Genomic DNA, 14,913 nt, shown 5'->3' with positions numbered 1-14,913 from the left:
ACTTCAAGTAGAGTGAAGCCACACTGCAAGATCGAAATTTCATTTCATATTAACAATGCTTCGAGCATGTTCAATGAGTTTTGCAAAATCCAGGCACTTTATTCTTTATCGTTAAATATTATCGCGAGATCTATAACACACGCTGATACTTATATATGCCCGCAAAACGTTACGCATGCATCAATACGACGTAATGTGAAAGGAGAAATATATCTTTGGTACTTAAAGCGATCGCCTCACGTACACACACTCACGTTTAACGGCGAGGTATCGAACGTGCGAATAACGCGCGGGAAATAGTAAAACTCGTTCTCACGGAAACGTGTCGGCGAGTTCTCGAATTGCAAAACGGCCGCGCACCGCCTCGTAAAGTGTCACTAGGGCCGCGCGCATCGGGACCACCCCGTATAATCAAGGAGCCTCTTTTGCATGCAGGCGAAGCTCACGCAAACGAACGAAAAGTATCGATTACAGATTTCTCATCGAGTCGCCGCGGCACAGAAACAAATCGCCTGCACCCTTTAATTGCGCCACTCGGCGGCACATTTTGTAAAAGTTATGACAACGATAGATTCTCACTATCTCTCATAATTTTTTTTCAAGACGAACTCGAAACCGTCACTTACGTAGTAGCTTATGTCAAAGCATTTAAATTTCAAAAGTGTGTCGTAATTATCACTTTTTATGTCAGAGGATTATGAGAGACTTCGGAATTGACCATTTTTAGCATTTTTACAAAAAAACAAGTAGAAGGTTGTGGAGTTATTTATTATAGTATTCAATAGACTTGCACTATGTTTTATATAGGAATGTAGTTCACTTATACTAAGACAAATTTATTAAGGCAAATTACAAATATGAATAATACGATTTATTTATGAGGAATTAAGGTCACGCTGCCATATAGTTAAACGAGACATATATGGTCTGCGTGTAATTTGATAAGATAAAGAGCGAGAACCATAAAATTCCATATCCAGTGAACATGAACCGCATCATAAAAGGCAGATTTATTTTTGTCTGTTCTCCCTCTTTCTCTCTCTTTCTTCCCTTTCTACTCCCGTTATTACCTACTCGTTAGATAGTTTAAGAAAATTTGCCTCCATTCACTTATCACGCAACGTAAAACCATTAAGTTGAATTGACGCGCGAGTCGTAAAACCGAGTTTCTTTGCGAAACGATCGTTAAGCATTTCTGGATTAATTATTAAGAACTCGGCGAGTCGTTTATTGTATTCTCGTTTACGTGCACTTTTCGTATATTTAACAAAAAGATCCAGCCATTATTAAAAATTAATCGTAATAGTTCCGAATACGAGCAGCTGGTTAAAGTACACCCCGTCCGTACGAAAAGGAGAAAATAATGGTTCAGTGTGTTCCTAATTAAAGAAAATCGGTCGAATTACAAAGGGTAGAACGACGCGCTACACGTAATAAACTTTACGTGCATATGACTTCTCAGAGCCAGACGCGTTTTTCATGTTCGTTAAATCCCGCGTACTAATTATACGGAAGCCAATCCAATTATTTGCCTTCGTCGGTTACCACGGCGTCTTTCATTCTCGGCGATCGAGAGCTATTTATCCGGGGCCGTGCAGAAAATCGCGAGCCTTCGGGAATCCGCCTCGTAAATTTTTTCGTACGCGCACGCGAAACAACGGGATCGAGCACTCTTCTCGACGTTAAGTAAAAAACGGCAACGACGAGTTCACTTTAACGTAACATAGAACCTCGTTATGTACAAAATGGTAGTATTTATATTTTTTTTTTATTTTGCCACTGAATAAATTATTTTTTAATAAGTAATAATTTATTTGAATTATTACTTATCAAAAGATATATTTATTCAGTGAAAAAATAAAAGGATACACTTTTTCTTCGATAACTGGCTCGACTGGGTCACTATTTCCATCGCTATTTTAAGCGAGATTTTAAGGAACCTAGACGTAATGCTGTTTTTCCCTTGTGAATAAATGCGTATCTGGTACATTTTTTATTATTGAGTATGTAACAGATGCGCGTTCTGATAACACGATCGATTCGTTGGTAACGCTTAAAACGGAGACGAAATTCTTGTCGCGTTGCCTTCGTCACCGTTGCCGCGTCGAACGGTCAGGAAATCTCTGAAATTCCGTTTTCGCTTTCGTCGGTGCTCTTTTCTCTTCCCACCCGAACCTCGGAGATAGTCGAGTGACCTCGCGCGCGGAACGAAATTAATGCTAATCCCTTGAAATTAATCCCACGGGCCGAATGATTGAATGGAGGTTGGATTATTCTGGTACGCGCCATCGGTCACACGAGTCGCGCGGCGTGGCGCGGCGGCGAGCCGTTTCCACGGGATTAATCACTCCCGGTGCGCTTCTTTTCCTACCCGGTCGTGGGGGCTTTTTTCCGCATTTTATGACCTCACGGGTGGATTACTATCGACTTTTTCGAAAGCGCGCCACCGTGCTCTTTGACAAATAATGCACGATTTTTCCGACCTGCCGCCCGCGGGGCCTTTCACGAGGTGGGTTTTTTTTTCAGAGTTTCGCCAGAGCTGACAAATGTCAATCGACACCGTTGATTTTTTTTTATAACGCGAGATTACGGCAGCTCGGGCTCGACTGACACCGTGATAATTTGAGTGTCAATGTCGATGGTAGCACTCACATTATTGCAGACTGTGGAAAAATTAAATCTTCCGTAGTAATAAAAGATAAATTCTTGTTAAAAGAAATCTAAAAATTGCGGTACAATTTTATTATGCGAAGATTGCAAAGTTTTGTCGAAATTAATTTAGGGGAAGATCAGACTGAAAATAATCTTACAAAGTATTTTGTAAAATTACTTTCTTACTTCTCTCTGTAATCTTTTTATCGCGCTTTCTTAATTTTAGGAATATTAACTTGGTGAGATTTTATTTTACTTATATTAGATTACATCACGCGCTGTAAGCCTTATTGTAAATCGCGCTACGTATAAATTTAAAATAACGCGGCGACTAGATTGCGTACGGTGAGATTAAGCCGCGTTAATAAATCGCGCGATCCTCGTAATTTCGATTCGCGATAATCGCCCTTTGTTTCCATAACGGGAGATCGTCTTATCTGTTAACCATGGGGATGACTCGGGATGATTCACATCGACAAACGCGCGAGCTCCTCTCGCGGTGTTATCTATTTATTGATAGTGACATTGACCCGCGCGATGATCGTCATCACGCTCGCTCGCCGGATCATCGCCGCCGATCTCGGCATCTGGATGACCGATCTCTCTAAATCTCTCCCTCTCTCGCGCGTCGAGTGACTATGCAGGTTAAAAAAAGTCGTCCCTTCTCCACCCTCACCTCGTCGTGTTCCTCGACATTAACGACACGACGGGAGGACGAAACAGACGAATGATCGTTTATTAGAACTGATAGCGTTTTAACTGGCTGAGATATTTCAGGCAGAGTGAACCGACAAGGAGAAGGGGGGCCGAGAGCGAGAACGGGGGAGGAGAGCGAGAAGAGATCTATAGCCTATCCAGTCCGAACCATATGTGCATCTCTACATCGGTGCGCGTGTGTGGATGCGAGCGCGAAGCGCGTGGGCTTGAATTCCGTCCGATTAAGATTTAATTTTTAAATCACGGCCGTACTCGCTCTGCACGAATCTACATGATTGCCGAGACACGTGCCATCCTGCGAAACGTGATTGCGCTTCGTTTGCCATTCTCTACGACCGCAATATCTATCCGGCGGTGTTTATTCCTGCAGGGGTGAGATTTCGCGGCAGATGGCTGAAACCTCGATGACGATTTGTCGATGTGCTTCAGCGATTACAATCGATTGGGCAAATGATTCGTACCAGCGAACAAATATTTGCAACCGCCGAGTGTAATAACGCGCACATTTTGGTTTTCAATTTGTATACGTCAAAACCGTGTATAGAACGGGATGAGAGAATTCTCACGATCCATACCGATAATTAAAATATTTTTAATAGTCCTTTGGGAATAGTCGAAAATGTACATTTCTTGTGAAAGATTAATGATCTCTTTGGCGGAAACTCGGCTTCTTTGAGCAGAGCACTTTTCTTCCTTTTTTGAAAAAAGAAATTCCAAAATCATTATGCGAACCCTATCGTTGATAAATCGATCCCTCGTAGATCGTGGACGAATGCTGACCTAGCCTAAGTGGTGGCCAGGTCACAAACTCACGACGGCTGCACAACAGTCGTACAGTTCCTGGGAACCAGTGCACGCGCGGCATTATGTACGCGTGTCAATCTCCATCGCCGGCCGCCTTCCGTTTTCATGAGGATTAATAAAAGCCTCGTCCAACGGCGGGAACAGTATATAGACCGTCTTGTGTAAATATTGATTCCCGGTGTTATCGCCCCTGGAATTGTACGACCAGAAATTTGGGTGTTTGATACTGTCATCGAGCTGTCATGTCGCTTGCCAAACGCGACATGGACAAATGTCGTGTCTATGAAACTCGATTATTATGCTATCACGCGCGACTAATCGTGAATAGTTCGGTCTTTTTCGCTGCGTTTCCCTCTGCTTTTTGCACTTAAAGCAGAACAATCATATACATTCATACTGTAAAGACAGAAAATGAAACGAAAAATGTTCTAGAAAGCGTGGCTAAACAAAACAGTGACTAATTTTCAACGAGACATCGATAAAATTGTCTTCCACTTTTCTTATCTTGGACTAACAATAAGAGAGATTCTTACCTTCCGTCATTTTAATGTACGATCACAAAAATCGTAGCGTTGCATCGGTCTCGGCGGCTTAACTTTCAAGCCGCGGACTCGCTACGAAATCGTATTCCAGAAACGTGGATGTTACTCGTAAGATGCAGCGCACCCGAGTCCGAAAGTAGTTTCTAGGAATTAAAATCATAAAGACGGGCGACCGCGGTGAATACGAAATCTGCGGCTACCATCTGTTTCCCAGGCGAAGACGGGCGCGCCCCAGGCCCCAGGTAGGGCACACCGGCATCGCATCAGCGGCATAAATCCGGGCTTATGATGTCGTTCCCCTTTTGACGGATCTCGAATTCACGATGAATTAATGGGATCGCGTGCGGAATACGTCAGGGAGAAGAGGTCGAGAAGTCGTGGCACGGCCGCGGCGGGGTCAAACGCGGACCGGAAGATGTACGGGGCCTCGTTCGTCGCCGCATTTTACGACGCCAATTGTACGTGAGCCAGGTTGCAGACTCCACTTGCATAGTCGATGTCGCGTTTGGGCCGTTTGGGGTACGCCGACGACGTACATACATACGTGTATTTCTTTACCGCACGATCGTCTGCCGTCTTTATCGATCTGCCCGATGCGTTCGACAAACGTTGATAATGCATCTGGGTGCTTCTTACTTACTCGGTAAATTCATATTCGCGAGGTTTAAATCTATTGTTAAATAAGTTGACAGTGCGAGAGTTAATAAAATGGAAATAATAAAACTTATTAATTGATTATAAGTACATATATTATATACATACAAAAGATGTGTAAATTTTGTCGACAGAAAATAAGCACTATATTTCTACTCCTAATTTTGACCTCATTGGCAAGAAGGATAGGTAAAAAAGTTTCACAGAAACCGGTAGTGCCTTTTCGAGCGCGCTCTGCCTACCGACGAGATATCTATTAGGATGGCAAAGCCTCTCCTAATGCATCTGTACGTTTCCCATTACGATTCGGCGCGCGTGGGTTAAACTAACGAGACCGGGCGACTGGGAAGCGAGGGTGCGCGAGGGCGATTGGGAGAGGATTTCGCGGCGAGGGCGATCGGAGGAAGAGGACAGAGAGGCCGCCGGGTGGTAAGAAGGAGCACGATGGGGCGAGAGATAATTTGGAAACGACAGAGAGAGCGGGATGCGAATACGTTGGCACGTTGGCGAAGAGGGAGAGGGACAGAGGGCGAGAAGGGATGTCGGAGAAAGCGAGAGAGAGAGAGAGAAGCGGAGAGAGAAGGAGGACGGAGAGCGTCCCACGGTTGAGTTTCCATCTCGATTGGCGCGGGTTTCCATGACGACCGGTACGTGACCACGTTGCCCATGGGGAAAACAGCGGAAAGAAAGGGGTGGCAGGCGGAAGGGAGGGAAGAGGGTGAACGGCGGGACGCGAGAGAGTGTCACGGGCGCAGCGACTCCGTTCTGCTCGTCTCCCTTTCATCGACCCCCGTGCTCCGCGCGCCGAGAGAGGACGACAAATAAATGGATACAGGATACGGAGATAAGAAGAAGAGAGGAAACGGTTAAAGCAACCGTAAGCTCACGTGCAAGGCGGCCGCCTCTCGGAAAACTTTACAGTCAGCGGAGGGAAGTCCGTTAGTCAGGCGGAACGGATCGTCGCGAGTTGTTGGGAATTGAATTCGTCAATTGCCGGCGGGACGGTGTCGCTTTGAAGCCAACGGGATCGATCGTGCGTTCTTCCTTTGCTTATCCAGCGATCTCGGCATCGGACCGGCAGCGTCGTTCACGGTAGAGATGCCTCAGCTGTGTCACATCATCGTGAATAATTGGGAGGGTGCTACTTATAACCTTTTCTACTAATTAGTACTAATTAATACCGTCATACCGCTGGACGCTTCTATTAGTAATTTATGTCATTACGCTATCAGTGTGACAGCATAAGCCGAGACTTTTATCGGCAAATGTATCATTAAGCTTCACGAAGCGTAACATTTCTTACGCGATCGGATGATAACGCAAGAACCGCGAACGAAGGCGTCTCGTAATAACTCGCGTAATCACTGACCATGCGACATTTAGCGCGAGGAAAAACATAACGATTCGAGCGGATTGAAGCACAAACATCGACCGACCCTTCGATGAGCTTTCTCTCTCTCTCTCTCTCTCTCTCTCTCTCTCTCTCTCTCTCTCTCTCTCTCTCTCTCTCTCTCTCTCTCTCTCTCTTTCTTCACAGTGGTGGATTGCCAATTTGTTGGAGGGTTGAACGGTAGGATCCGCATCCGTGCACTTCTCTCTATCCCCTCAAAGGACCTTTAGCACGAGAATCTCGAGCAACTATATCCCGAGCTCTTGGCATGCCGCTCGTATATGTACGTGCGCGCGCGAGACGAAAATCCACACGCACGTACGCACGCAGGATCGATGATTCATCCCGGGGAGCCGACGTGGCGTTGCTCTGAAATAAGGAGCCCGACCGACCGACCGACCGAGAGCAGCGACGAGAGAGAGGTGTTCCGCCGGCTTTTCTTCCCTCGGCGCGAGACGCGCATACCAAACGTTCTTTGGTAGTCGAGGGTCGTGCGGAGGAAGCGGAATAGAAGTGACAGTCGGAGCGAAAGTCAATTTGGGAAAGCCTGACTCTGCGCGCTCGAAAAGGAGGGAAGAAAGGTGCGAGCGGGGAGCCTTCGTCCGAACGGACGTCAGGAACGCCGATCGACCCTTCCTCTTCTCGTCGCTCGCGCGGTTCTTCACGAATTTCCCGACGTCTCGTCGTATCGGCAACTCGTATTAGAACCCTCCCTTTCCGGAGAAAGCTATTCTACGTCAGCTTGTTGCGCGCTCGAAAGCGAGTTCTAACTCTAAACTCGAGAAAATTGACGAAGCGAACTTGGAATTACACCGCGATGAGATATAAGGGAAATGCAATAGAGTTCCTAGACTTGAAGACTTTTTATCAATCTTCTAAACATTTATTATTACACATTTTTCATCGCTGTATTTCTTTATCGTCGTTTGTCTCATCAACGCGTTTTTAATGGAATTTTTATAAGAATACATATTTTATGGAGCAGGAACTAATTATGGCAATGAAAATTGTCAGGATAATTGCAAACGTTCCCGACTATTGCCACAGGATGCGATTTCTACAAAATTTTGAAATACTCCCTGCATGTAATCATTCCGTACCAAGTATCTCGCGAGCGCATCAATGAAGTAGCAATCTTTCTCTAAGTATAGTTTCAACGAAACGATACTCACGTATTGAATCGTTCCGAGTGCATACCGGGCCTGATACTATCCCTAGCGAATACCTCTACTTAACGTGTGCGCCTCGCTGCGCTTCCACTGCTGACCTCGAAATTCTGTGCTATATTCGCTCGCTGTGTGTAACCCAAGTAAAGAAGTTCAGGTTGTATACGCTCGTCGTATCGCGTATAAAGAGCGAAGTCCATCTAGACTGGAGATATATCTCGATCGGTATCGGTAAAGCGTTCGTTTATAGACTATGCCAGGATCGAGAGAGAGAGAAAGAGAGAGAAAAAGAGAGAGAGAAATCTTAAGAAGATCGTGTTTAACGATCTTTTACAGCCAGCCGGTCGGCCGGTGGTTACCACGCCGGATATCCTACCTGTAAGACACGCGCAATGAGAGTAACACACAGGGTTAAGCGTGTACCACCGGTTACATTGTATCTCGCGGTGGTCCAGCCAGCATCGCGAAGCCCGGGTAAGATTGGATCTGCGAGTATCGATCATGCATCGAGATGAGACCTGGGCCGGGGCTCTCCGCTCCATTCGAGTACTAATGGAAAGACTGGTATTCATGTGAACGGCCTTCGGGGCCTCTGCAGGCCGTTGCCTCCGCATTCGTTCCTTCTCCTCCTCCTCCTCCTCTTTCTCTTCCTATCTTGCCTCTCTTTCTCTTTCTCTCTTTCCCTCTCGCGCGCACTTCTTGTTCTTGCCGCGTTCCGTCTCCATCTCTCTCTTTGCACGCACAACCGCTCTGCTTCTTCCTCTTTCGCACTCACTCTCTGTCACTCTTCCTTCTTCTACTTTCAGATCCGTATATCCGTCATCCGGACCGCGTCGTTAGACAAGACTCTGTTTATTGACGCGAGTCCTCGAGTGGCTCCTTACTCCTCGTTTCCTTCTCGATGCCTTGCCGTTTACCGTGTGCGGGATACACGAATATGTCCGTGTATCATAGATGTGTGTATGTGTGTGTGTGTGTGTGTGTGTTCGCAGCTTAATGCGCTTTCATCTGAAATCTCGACGGTGCCACGCGCGTCTTTCCACGAGAATTTCGTACCGCAGGATCAGAGATAATGGACTCGGGGGAAAGGCAGCGGAATATATCGACGGTGCAAAATGGAGGGTGGGCGAGAAGAAACGACGACGTTGAGATTCGGGGCTTGTTTCTAAGTCTTATTAAAGTTGGCCGAACTTTCCCGCGAGACACAGTCGTTGAGATGTCACGAGAAAAGTACAAGATAAGGGATGGACCGGATGGATTAACGACTGACCGGACGGATCTGAGCGATTTTTCAAGGAACGACGTCCTAGATTTTTTGCTTTTATATCGATTGGCAAAACCGATTAGCCTTTAGTTTCGCTCACAAAAAAGATGACGCGAAATTTCTCAGCTATCGAAAGTATTGTATCATTTATGCAAATCAGATTAATAATGTACGAATCCTTTGTATCGTCGATTCGTTTTTATCTTCTCGATGTTGCCTGATAGCTTTTCCAACGACGCGCGACGTAGGGATTGACTCGAATCTTCAATTCTAAGAAACATGGATATTATTACAGAATGAAATCTCTTGATCAGAGAGATAGGAACGGTGAAAGATATTCTCCATCTACTGTCCCGCATTTGACAGATTCAGACCACACTGTGACGGAGCACAAAGCACGCGCGCTCTCGTACGTCAGGCGAGCGATACGCGCCTTTAACTGAAATCATCAGGACTAGATCCCGTTCGGCGATAATCATCCGCGATGCGACGAAGCGGGTGCGTTCGGGTCGCATTCTCCACTTGACCGACGTGTTTCGCGCGCGTGGAACGAATTTATATATGCACATGTATGTGCGACGCAGCCTCGGCGTGAATGCACAGGAGGGTGTCAGAGAGAGGGAGAGAGAGAGAAAGAGAGAGCGGCGGTCCGTTGCGCGCCGCGTTCCCTATCACGTGGAGTAATTGACTATATAATGGATTCCTGCGACTGCGATACGTCAAACTGACAGGTCCAGGGGCGTGTGTCGAGAGTCCGCCGCTCGACCGAGTCCTTCGATATTAAACCCAACCCCCGACGAGCGCGCGGACCCTCCGGCTAATTCGTGACGATTTTATAAAGCTGACGCCTCTCCTCCGTCTACTAACCGGGGTGAATGTGCGAATTAGCATAGAACTACGCCGAGTTGCGCGAGGGCGGACCCTTTTGCGAAGCGATAGGAAAAATTGTATCGACTACGCGGTATGATTAGGTATATTAACTCTGACTAGCAATCGCGCGAGACGGAGGATTACAAAAAAGTACTACATTGTAATAGAATCAATACTCAAGACGATGATAAAAAATATATTTATTTAGGTAAAATGTATGAAAATGGATTATGTTGGAAAACAAAAATATGAACTGTATTTGTGTATCTCATATATGGAAAGACTTAATAATTCTGAGGAAAATTGAAATTTATTGCTCTACTTTTCAGCGCGCCACATATTGTCTATATAAAATGTTCTTCTTAAGAACATATTTTTTTTAATCTTCTTCCTATCTGTGTGGCCGATAATTGGGTTTGAACTATCGTGCAGCCGCTTCAATCTCCGAAAGATTCTCGAGCGGGGAGACTCGCGGGGAAATTCAAGCTTGTCTGATTCAGTCCACGTGGCCCCCGTACGGCCCTTCTCGTTACCGCGTGACGTGCGCTGTCTCGTCAGGGGCGTTCAGCCCCCCCTGACACGCGACGCTGACGACGTGCACCGCGCTAACTCGAAATATTACGACGACGGTTAAGCTCATTACGGATGGGTGGTTATCATAAGATACACGAGCCGTCGTCGGCCGCCCCGACAAGTAGCGAGCAGCTTATCGACGATGGATTTCGACAAAAAAGACGGGCACGCTCGAAAACCTGTTTCTTTAAAATAATCTTGAATCCTAGGAAGATATTCCCGGCACGTCGAGAACCTTAATGAAGGCGATATAGGCGGCGGTCATTAATTGTAAGTATCATAATGTCGTGTCATAGCGTGAAGCAGATTCTTCCTGTAAACATCAAAATGAGATTCTTTGATGAATGATTACGAATTCTCGAAAGAGCATACATAATATGTCGTTTAATGTATGTACATAATAAATCAAGTATAGTCGCTAGGATGATGTCTTCTTCGATTATATTACCTGAGAAATATTAGGAGGATAATTTTTTTTTTCGTTAGGCAGGAACTTCTTTTTCTTCATGAAGACATTGTATCATCCCCGATACAATTCAGGCCCGCGCGACGCGGCAAATAGAAACATCGGGTTAGGTCATCGGATATTGGCATAGCCGAATTTTGCGATCCCTCCGTAAGAAACGAGGAGTCGATCTTTGCGTCGTAAATCTCGCGGCTGGAAATTGCTTCTCCCAACAGCGTTTCGATCCCGCGAAGGAGAACGATTTGTCCTTTTCTGGAAAGGAGATCCGCACCCCACAAGCATTTCCCTGGCTCGAATAATCCAGAAATAAATTCTCACCCGACACCTTCTCTCACACCCCCGGGCTCCTTATTTTACCGACGATCTTTTCTCCCCTCGCATGCGTACATACACGCGTACATATATATTCGCACACGTTTACGTACATACGAGAAAGAGAAAGAGGAATCTCGGTTAAGTACCGAGGAGCCGTGGAAATGCTCCTTAAACGGCCTTCCTGCCAATCTTTCGCCCCGAAATACGGTTATATCGGCTTTGGGGTGCGCGGAATAAACGGTTACATAAAGTTTTCGATTGGCGCGTGGCGTAACCACCCCTGTGTCCGAGGGATGGCCGCCCACCCTGCCCGGGGATACACATATGTGCACTTGTTCGCCCGTAATGGACGAACTACCCTCGTCCGGGCGCTATATTATATCGCGGACGATATCAGTGCCATTGTATTTAAAGCGACGACCATTTCACGAGTCGGACCGTGCTCGAAGTAATGAACTTCCTACGAGAGGATAATTGACGAAGTGCTCACTACTGCTTCTACGCTCCTCTACTTATCTACCGAAATTACTCGTGTCTTTAGAATTCCAACTACAATAGTATTGTTCACATCACATGCACACACATTTCCCCCCCCTCTCTCTCTCTCTCTTTCTCATATATATCTAATACCGATATTGAAAGTATTAATTTTAATTAATATTAAGTACAGGTTTAAACCTCTCTAATAACGATCTTTTATTCCTCGTAATTTCATCATGAACACAATTAGCGTTCGATTCTCCCGAAGGTGTCGGCTAAGTGATGGTAAGGAGAACGGGGGAAAGTTCGATCGCGTCTGGATGCGGTACGTGTCCGTCGCGAGAGCGGTCCGTAGTGCCGGATGCACGTACCTCGACGGAGAGGAGAGAGCCCTACGTGCCTGTCGATGCAACCCGAGGGTGAGGGTTAATCCCCCCCCCTTAGCGCGAGAGAGCTCAATATATATTAAGATTCGCGAACCCCTCGGACTAAAAGTTCGTAGCGTTCCCCTTCCTGCTCGTGGAAGTCTTCCTACAGACTCTCGCTAACCTCCCTATCCGGCTACGCCGTCGGAATTGCGATTATGGTGGCGATATTACTGGCGTAGGGGCAACGCTCCATCCGCGAGGGTGGCAGCATCCCACGTCTATCTCTAGTTCTCCTCTTTTTCTGCTCATCTCGATGGCGCGCGCGAACACATTCTGAGCTTATTGACTTTACTTCTGAGACTCACCATCGCCATCGACTCGTATTTATTTACTTGCCACGATTTGATCTGCGAGAAAGGAGCCATGGGCGGCAAATGCTTTCTTTTTAGGATAGCAGCGAAAGCACCATAGGGTAGCTCGCAGGTAGTTTCGACCACGTCAACCATATGGCTCCCAAAGTGTGCTGCCTTTTGTCAGCGTTGCTTTTTTCGAGCAAATTACAGATGCCTAACCATGAAAAATAAACCAGGTCAAATAGCTAGTTAGAGTAATAAAAGTCGGCCCGGACGAGGATATTTGCTTATTATCCTACAACAAAGGCTTACGGTGCACAAGGTGCACAAAATAGAGACTCGGGAAGCTTTTACCTCGATGCGAGGATACGTGCGAGAAATAGTACAAATGGAATGTCACGCTTTAATACAATTTTGCGATTCATCATCCGGACGGTGGCGTCGCTACCCTCTAGAATCTAGAAGGCGAGGGCTGAGAAAAACCGAGTTGGTGGTTTGCACGTGCCGGCTCTCTCCGCTCTCTCGCTTCGTGCTTTCGCCGCCAATGCGGAAAATAGCGAGACACGTCTACCTGCTACGAGACGGCGAGGCGAGGGCGGCGCGATCGATACTTAACCACAAAGACGCTAACCACGGCATAGTTTTCGTCGCATCGAGCGATCGTCGGTCGATTGCGCGATACGCACAATCTACCGGTCATAACTCAATGGAATCGAGTAACTGTACGTTTAAGAAAGAGACTATATGCTATATACTCTGCTAAACCCAATGATATTTCCACATTAAGCCATAGCATTATGTTATATGGTTTCAATCTTCACTCCGCATGGAAAGCTTGATAATACAATTTACTAAAGGTATTGAGAAAAATTCTCAAAGACAAATCACAAGATCTATTACAACTTTTTCTACATTACAAATCTTGCTTGGGATGTAAATCTCAAATAAGAGGCGATCTCTCCTCTTCTGGCTTTAAAGTCAAAACGAGAAGAATGTTTTACGCTGCCTGTGCACGCAGGGCTCACGGAAACGATACCGTGGGATTGCAATGAGATTATAATGCAGTGGCTAATCGCCTTTCTTCTCAATTTCGACGAGCAATTTCACGGGACGGTCACGCCAGTGGGAAATCCGTCTCGCCGAAAAATCGACGCGGCGCATTAAAACGAGGACGACTCTCGGCGCGATCCAATTAAATGCCGCGCGGCGTTAACGACGCCGCGTCTCTCTTCCGTCTTTTCTTCGTAGCTTGCAGCGAGGATGAAAGCAGCAGGCATAGACACGGCCACGAAGCGGCCGAAAGGGAGGATGAATTTTACCGTCCTAATGAAATTTCCCAGACGATAAAGAACCTCAGAGTGGAGGCGTCGAAATACGTGGCGAAGATAGTGGTGTGTTTTTCTCATTTCTCTACTTAATAATCCCCGAGGCGAAACGTGACGATATCGATTGGTAGGGAAATAGGGAAAATAACTATCCTAATAAAGCGGGATAAAAGAGGACGCGCGATAGATCCTGAATTTTCATTCTCATATCCGTGTATAAAGCGATGTGTGATATCCATTAACCCAATTACACCTGCGAGCGAGCGAGCGAGCGAGAGTATATTCTATCGCAAAAGAGCGCACCGTGTGCTTACTTTAAAAGCGGCACGAATCCAGTTTCGCAAACCTCGCTAAAAACTATTAATTGCGATCGGAGGCGTGCGAAGGGTACCGGGTCGTAATTCGATGCGCGGACGACGGCGAATTGCGGGACTGCACCTCCGTGGTTCCCGGGCTGCTGGTACTTTCGGGCGCGCACGGACCGCTGAAAAAGCTTTTTTTCGCCGGCAGCGCTTTAATGAAATTTTTTCGACCTCGTCATCGTCCCCGTAATAATCTCCCTTTTGCGACCGGGTAGCCGGCGCGGCTGAATTTATTGCAGCCCGCCTGCCGGAAACACGTCCGCGAGGAAATCTTCTGGATAAGAGGCTCACGAGCTCTACCTCGGTCTACCGTTTTTTGTCACTCCTTACCTGCCGAGTCTTTCCTGGTCCGAGTATGAAATACGCGGGAGCGGAGAGGCGCGTAAAAAAAGATCGGCGAAGAGAGGAGAGCGACTGTGACGATGGCGGGGGAGAGAGGAGTAAGAGAGAACGAAGGGAAGAGAAAGGGAGAGAGAGAGAGAGAGAGAGAGAGAGAGAGAGAGAGAGAGAGGGGTTCCGGTGAGGACGACGACGATGGATCCTTCTTGCCCTGGTCGGAACTTTTTGCGGTCGCTCTTGGGACGAGCCCGAGAGCCGAGGGGGGCAATAAAA

The 14,913-nt window shown here is 46.7% G+C and overlaps 1 protein-coding gene across 18 annotated transcripts in view; it reads left to right on the top strand.

Moving 5' to 3' along the window:
- Eph (Eph receptor tyrosine kinase) overlaps positions 1-14,913 on the top strand; it is a 93,443-nt gene that overhangs the window by 60,901 nt on the left and 17,629 nt on the right. The gene's annotated exons all lie outside the window — the stretch shown is intronic.

This window comes from Temnothorax nylanderi, unplaced genomic scaffold, assembly GCF_030848795.1.
Source record: "Temnothorax nylanderi isolate EJ_2023f unplaced genomic scaffold, tnyl_v1.0 TNYL_tig0011_pilon, whole genome shotgun sequence".
In the NCBI taxonomy this organism is placed as follows: Eukaryota; Metazoa; Arthropoda; class Insecta; order Hymenoptera; family Formicidae; genus Temnothorax; species Temnothorax nylanderi.
The sequence above is the reverse complement of the archived record's forward strand: the minus strand, read 5'-3'. Positions and strand labels throughout refer to the sequence as shown.